Here is a 7,836-nt window from a genome sequence, read left to right on the forward strand (position 1 = left end):
GTTGAAGCAAATTGCAATTCCCCAGAAGAAAGAAATCCTTGGAAACATGAGATCAATTTCAGAATCAGATCAATTCCTATTACAAAGCAGACAGTTGCTACAAGAAAGAAACCCCACATATGTGAGACACATGGGAAAAAAACACATTAAACACATCTCGTGTCAAATTAAACATCAGAGCATCTATGCAGTCAAAGTTCCATGGAAATAATGAATGTGGGAAATCCCTCACCAAGAATTCCTCCCTTGCAACATCAGAGGATTCATATTGGAGATAAATGCTATGAATTAAGTGAAAATGGGTGGGCCTTCAATCAAAAGAAGCAACTTTTCTAAAATGAGAGAATCCACACTAAAAACAAACTCATTGAATGCAGTGGGTCTAGAAGTCTTCTCCGTGAAATAATGTTCTCATTAAACACTATGTGATCTGCAATATATTGGGTTTTTTTCTCATAATATTAGTCCACCTTCTTTAAAAAGTGGATCTAGACAAATAATCTCATTATGCATTGTGGGACTGTAAGGATTCCTGATTTGCAAAACACTTTGATTATCTAAGAACTAAACTTTATTCTGGAAAGATGCCAGTGGGACCACTGTTGCATCTAGAAGAGTTTGGGTGTGAGGAGAGACCAAGCAACCTTCCTTATTTTTTAGTGTCATTAACATCAATGTGGCAAAATATGAATAATTATTGCAATCGTTCATTTGATGCTTTAGCTTTGCACAGTGGCAGTATCGTAGCCAATGAGGTTTATCCGAGGCGCGATTATTGCTAATTCATTTGATGCTTTGATACCTAGTGGCTGTTCATGTGTGAGGCATTGTGTGGGCAAGCAAGACCTTGCTATCACACTTTCAATGAACTACAACTCATTAGGGGGATCCTTTTAACATTTTCCTATTTCTAGGAGATGTCTCAACTCATTTCCAAGTCAGCAATGAAAACACACTTGCATTTTGGTAAATCAGCTCTAGAGCACAAAGAATGATCAAACAGAGGGGCTGTGGTTAAAAAGGTAGACTCCCCCTCATTTTGAGTTTAAGCGGGTTCCTAGGCTTCATACTGGATTCACTGAATCAGAATCCCTGGAGACACAGCTCCCAATCTGCAATCTACTAAGCAACCCTGGTGAGGCTGAAGCATGAGGCTGAGATGACTCTCTTAGGGCTTTGCACATTCCTTTTTGAAGTTCCCCAAACTAATTTAGGGTACCAGTGACCCTGAGCCCTTAAAGAAACCATTAAACTCCTTTATAAAATGCTCCATCAGTAATTCAATTTCCTAAATAATTAGGATGGGCAGACCAGGAAAGAACTGGAAGTAAAAGGGGGCTTATCAGTGGAGTAGAGAGGGAGGTAAATATTTAAAGTACATATTTTTGGAGTTTTCAAGTCAAGACTCTGCAGCTGGCATAGTGTGCTAAGGTATTTTTATTGTTTTGTCTTTTGATCTTTCAAATTATAGAATATAATGGTCCTGAGTGTAAATAAGTGTTTATTGAATCTTATACTTATTTTCACGTCTGATAGTGATATAGCATTAAAGTTTTATAACCTGACTGGAGAGTATAGAACTAGAATTCTCTATTCCGGTCTCCTTGTGACATCCAAGTGCAAGCCTCAGCCCCATCTTCATTCTCTTGCTTATAAATCCCTCCAATCAGGGGTTGTTTTCCCTTTTCTCTCTGCCTGACCAAATGCTATGGTCCTTCATGGTCACTGTCAGAGAAGACTTCCCTGAGTGACTGCATACTAGCTCTCTTAACTTCTCTGAAGTGTGGTGCCCATGATATTTCCCCTTGTGATTTTATACTATATATATATATAATATATATATATAATCAAAATGATTTCTAGAGGGCAGAAAGAATCCTGCCTTTTGGTTCCTTCAGATTCCTCATATTTCATAAGTCATAGCATATGCTTGGCATATTTGCTTAATAAAATCAGGTATGTACTCCTGGTTTTACTTACTTTCATAATTGTGCTTAACACTGTATCGTAGTATATTTGAACTTTCTCAGACCCCTGAATCACAAAAGTAGGAGCTTATTGAAATATTGCATTAATTAAGTGTTAATAATGTTAAATAATCAAAACACCTGTTTCAATATATTGTATACTCTTATTCTCAAATAATTAGAATAGAAAGAATTACAATAGTCTTTGACAACAGGTAGTTGCTTTGCTTTTTATACTCACAGATACTGATTGGTACAATTCAGATGTAAGTGAGCCTCAGAAAACAGACTCCTCCTATTAGGTCTCAATTAGTTAGCGGTACTACTCTTATTCTAGTTTTAGAAGATTATTTTGAGAGATTTAGAAAGTGCACTTAAGCATGATTCAATGTGTTATTTAATAGCAGAATTGATCTCTTGACATAATATGTGAATGTTCTGGATGGTGAATTGTAAACAACTTGATACTGGCTTCTGAAGCACTTAATATTTATTTCATCTACTATATAAACAGGATCTTGTTTTCCTTTCTCTGGTAGTAATTATGGAGAATTAGATGTTTATGAACAGTATATAGAGGTCTTTATTTCAAAGCAACATATCAAACCCCAACGAAGGTTATCCTCCAGAAACACAATTTCCTGAACTTCTTTAAAACCAAAGTGAAAGAATGAAATGAGGAGAGCATCTGATACAAGAAATGTACATTTCACTGACCAGGAATGCACACATCTATTTGTACAGCCTGAGAACTTAAGATCTGGCTCACAGATTTGATTCTCTAATCGAAGGAAGCAAGGGAGCTCCACTGATGGTTTCCTGAAATGCGATACGAAGAATGTGTGCCAATGAGTAGACATTGAAGCAAGACTCAGCCTACACATTGCCACTGAAGTTAAGCACAGGAGGAAATTCAATAAAAATGCATTCTGACAAGAAATTACTTTTTATGGTATTTTAAGTTAGGAATAACACTGGAAGGAATGCAGAACTAATTAAGTATCATATTTTGGGTTTTTTCTCTCCTCAACCCAGCAAGAGGAGTATAGGTGAATGGGTGGATAAAATACGTACAGACAAGTGTTTAGAAGTGGTAATAGAAGAAAAGTCTTTAATAAACAACTCCTGAAAAGAGAAGACAGTGGAATTTAAACCCTCAACCTCAGACAGTCTGAACACAGTAGTGAAACACCAATGGTAAGAGAACCATACTTTTACCAAAATGGAAAATTAAGTGACCTGCTGGAACACATGGAATAATTGGGCTCGACAATGTCTGTGTCATCCTGAAGAGGCAGACCAGTCTTCTATACTCAAAATTTCCCCAGCAGTCCTACCATTGCCTACATGTTGAGTAGCTAGCAGCATTGCCAAAGCTCTCTGAGAGATTATATATTGACTGTATTCAAATGCTTTTTGAATGGTCTTGCTTTTAGCTTTTATTTTGGGGCTGATGGAAGATAATAGAATCTGGTGTTAAGGCAGATCATAGTGAAATCTTTTAAATGTTAGATAATGAATCAGTTCAATAGGAGACTACTATTTGCATAACAAAATCTCTCATTAAACTTTGTAAATATCATCCCTGATCAGTAAATAATTTATAAATCTGGATTTCAATTTAAAGAAATAAAAAACAAACTTTTAGTTCTGCTTAGGTATGGTATTTAACACAGTGTGGGCTTCAATACAGAACATTAAATGATCCACAGCTGATCCAGGCAGGAATCCGGCTTCCATAATGTAGGGAAAGTCATTTTTCTTTTTAAGGTCTTTCTAATTTTGGGAACAAACAACAAAATACGGGATCCTAGAAAATTCGTTTATTCTATCCACCTGCTTCTTGGCTTCCAGTCCCAGAGCTATACAGAATGAAGGCACACTGTAAATCTGCAGCATTTCTTCTGCATGTCAGGGCAGACGTTTCAGAAAGGGCAAGGCCATAATAAAGGAAACCAACTCGAAATGAGCTATCAAGTTCAGAGGAGCTCTTTCCCCTTACCTTGCCTTCGCACAGAGGGAGGCTGTTAAACTCTGACAAATAAAATGGTTTATAGGCACCGGCATTTTAGATTCCAGAAATCCCATTTTGAAGCCTTGGAACACATTCAAAAAATGCACACAAGAAATCCCCCTGGTACCAGCTGTGTAGGCAGAGTTCCTAGAGAATGGCAGGTTGATTCTCCTTTGCCTTCGTCGTCAAACTTTCTGTTGCTATGGTGTTCAAGCGACCTATATACTTCTAGCTAAATGCATCTAGACACTGTAGTAAAGTGCAAATATGAGCCCCAAGGATGTCCTCCCATTTGCCTTGAAAGTAATCATCTCTTGGTTCTGCAAGAATTATTGTTAGGTGACTCCCCTGAACCCCATTTAAGGTCATTCAGTCAGAAGGGCTGCCAAGTTGATTTTGGCAGCCTCCACACAGAGGCCAAGCCATTGGAAGTTTGGAGCAGTTGTGTGTTTTATCAGAGAACTCTGTCCTCTGTGTGTCACCAGGCCCCAACATAGACCCGAAACACAGCCTGGTTCTGCTTTTCTGAGAAAGCTCCAAATGTTGAGGGAGTTCAACATAAAATTTGAACACATAGGTTACAGAATAGCATTTTTTAAAAGGCTGGCGAGAGATGAGTCATGGGTTACCTACGGGGTCAAGGCACACTGGAGGGTGTTAAGGAATTGGGAGAGGGGGTCATGTGTTAGGCAGTGACTCTGTTGGGAACATTGACAGAGCACTGACTAGTGTGCTCAGGAGGCATGTGTATCTACAGTCCAGGAGATGAGTCAGGAATGGGGATTTATAATTTAGGGTCATTGATAACACAGGTAGTGATAGAAGGCATATACTTGGGTGACATCATCTGAAGAAAATATACAGAATGATAAAAGGGCTGAGAAAATAAGCCTGAGCAACACTGACGTTTAAGAGGTATAAGTTGAGGAACAGAACCTGGAATAATATATGTGGAAAAGCTAGACTCTAGGAATACATTTTCATACTTAGCTTAAAAAGTACCCTAGAAAAGCAAACATCCATCAGCGTGATAAAATACCCAACTATTAACACTAGGATACAGGTAACTGTAAAGTTTTTCTCCAGTGTATTCTAATGGGCAGGAAGACAGTCTTGGCAGAAAAAAGAAAAGAGTTGATGTTTTCCTGGATCCAGTGGAAAAAGTACATTTTGGCTTTCCATTCTCTAAATGTAAGGAAGATTTGAAGGGCCTTCCAATCTCTAAATAAGCATAGTTCGTTGCCTTGTACTTCTTTTTAGAAAATGTACTATAAAATAAACAAAAGAGAGAGGAACAGATACTTTAATCAGGTGCTTTATATTTAGTGTATTCAAGTTTATGGTTAGTGCATAAATCCTTTCCATCTTCCCTATATTTCTCTAACTAGATCCTGCTTTGTATTATCGCATAGGGTTTTTATGTCCTCTAAATTTACATTTTACAGATGTTTGGATTTATGGTAGCTCTTCCTTTTGACAGGTCACTATGAGATGTGATATGTCCGCTATTGATTTTATGAGAACATATGTTTATCTGGTTAATTTCCTCCAAAGACAATGCACACTCTCAGAGTGAGGTCAAGGTCACCAAAATTTTCAGCATCTTTGAAGATCAAGCTATTTGTATCTTAAGAGATTAAATACAGAGATTGTATTAAGAGATGTAAGAAGAAAACACTCAAAAGTTTGCTACTTATGAGAATATCCACAATAGAGCTATAAAAGTAAGTTAACACTCTATGGGGAGGGATAAATTGAGTCAGTTGGGAGAAGTAAGAGAAAATCTGAACCCAGAGGAGAAGCTCAGACTCAAGCCTGAACTCTCATGTACTTCACCTGGGCCTCCAGGCTGTAGTGTTGCTTTATCCTTTGAATATTGACTGTATTTATGTGTAGCATGCCAATAACAGCCCAGGCTTTTACAGTTATATAGTGCAGTTTATCACTTTCTATAGGATAATGATTAAGAGTGTTGACTCTTAAACCATCGACAGCCTGAGTTCAAACTTCTACTCTAAAACACATAGATATACCACTAAAGACATACAGATGAAATGGCTAGTAAATATTTTAATAGGTGTACAGAAGAATCAGTCATCAAGGAAATGTCTTTTTTAAAAGCTTCAAATTAATTGTCAAATGTTTAAAAATGTGAAAATGCGCAGTGTTGCTGAGGATACAGAAAGAGAATAACTTGTATAGAGTGCATAATTAGTAGCCTTTTAGAAGCAATTTGCCAGAACGTACCAAAATAAAAATATTCAATTAAAAAAATTAAAAAATAAAGAAAATAAAACACATAGTTGGAATGCCAGGGTGGCTCAGTCTGTTAAGTGTCTGCCTTCGGCACAGGTTGTGATCCCAGAGTCCTGGGATTGAGCCCCGCATTGGGCTCCCTGTTTAGCGAGGAGTCTGCTTCTCCCTCTCCCTCTGCACCTCCCCATTCCCCCCTTCCCCCTGGTCCTGCGCTCTTGCGCGCCTGCACACATTCGCTCAAATAAATAAATAAATACTTTAAAAAAATAAAAATAAAACACATGGTTATGTCCCTGAAACCACCTGAGCTTTAATTTTCTTAAGTTTAATGTAAGAGAAATATTTCATGGTGATTTAGAAAATCATATGAAATAAGATATGAAAAGTGCCTAGCATTTAGAGAGTATACAATTATAGATTGTTATTATTATTATTATATATCTCAAATAGATAATTTTCTCTTAACTATGTGGACAAGGCATTTCTTAAAACCATGTGATGAGCCTGGTGATACAGTAGACGCTACAGATATAAAGATAAATCAAGCGCATCCCCTCTTTTAAAAGAGCTCATCGTCTGGTGAGGCAGACGCGGCATGGATAAGTATGCACTGTTTTGTCAAGAGCAAGATTAGAAGCATGAATGACATACTATAAATTTTCCAAAAGTACAGGCTGATAAAAATGGAGAGAAAAGCTTAAGAGTTGCAAATAATTAACTATTGCAATTAGCTATTGCAAATGGGTAATCTGCAAGACTGGATGTGCAACAGATTCATTTTCACTTGTAAACAAGACTATTGGGTTCCATATTAAGGAGTTTGGTCTTTATCTGTCATAAGATAAGCAGTCACTGGAGCGATTAAGAAGGGGTAGTCACACAGACAGGCTGGTGTTACAAAAATTCCTCCTGAAGACTGTGCAGAGAGCTAACATCAGGATCTAAGAGAGGCTGGTCAAGAAACAAGAATAGCAGTTCAAAAAAAAAAAAAAAAAAGAAGAAGAAGAAGAAGACGATAGCAGGAAGGGAAAAATGAAGGGGGGAAATTGAAGGGGGAGACGAACCATGAGAGACTATGGACTCTGAGAAACAAACCGAGGGTTCTAGAGGGGAAGGGGTTGGGGGGATGGGTTAGCCTGGTGATGGGTATTAAAGAGGGCACATATTGAATGGAGCACTGGGTGTTATACGCAAACAACAAATCATGGAACACTACATCAAAAACTAATGATGAAATGTATGGTGAGTAACATAACATAATAAAATAAAATAAATGAGAAAATGCATGTAAAGTTCTAAAAATATGCCAAACGTAGTAATTTTTATTAGTAATAAATTATCAGTTAAAAAAAATAGCAGTTCAAGTGGAGGGAATATCAAAGATAAAGACCATAGCTTTAGAAAACTGTTCTGCAAGATCTTCTTCACTTGTGCCTGAAAGAAGGGGCTTCAGGAGGTAGAATTAGCAATTGGTGGTGATTTCTTGGATGTAAGCAGATGAAGAAGAATGGAAGATGATTCTTAGTTCTCATACTTAGGTTGTCTTTTTTGTTCTTCGTGTCACCTTGCACTCAGTAGGTGCTCAATAAATGTTGAAGA

At 37.4% G+C, this 7,836-nt stretch overlaps 1 pseudogene; it reads left to right on the top strand.

The window, feature by feature from the left end:
* The first annotated feature begins 721 nt into the window (after nucleotides 1–721).
* On the top strand, nucleotides 722–786 carry LOC115942418 (U4 spliceosomal RNA; annotated as a pseudogene).
* The last annotated feature ends 7,050 nt before the right edge of the window (nucleotides 787–7,836 follow it).

This window comes from Leptonychotes weddellii, chromosome 9 (assembly GCF_054177405.1).
Source record: "Leptonychotes weddellii isolate Sample4059 chromosome 9, ASM5417740v2, whole genome shotgun sequence".
Taxonomy (NCBI): Eukaryota; Metazoa; Chordata; class Mammalia; order Carnivora; family Phocidae; genus Leptonychotes; species Leptonychotes weddellii.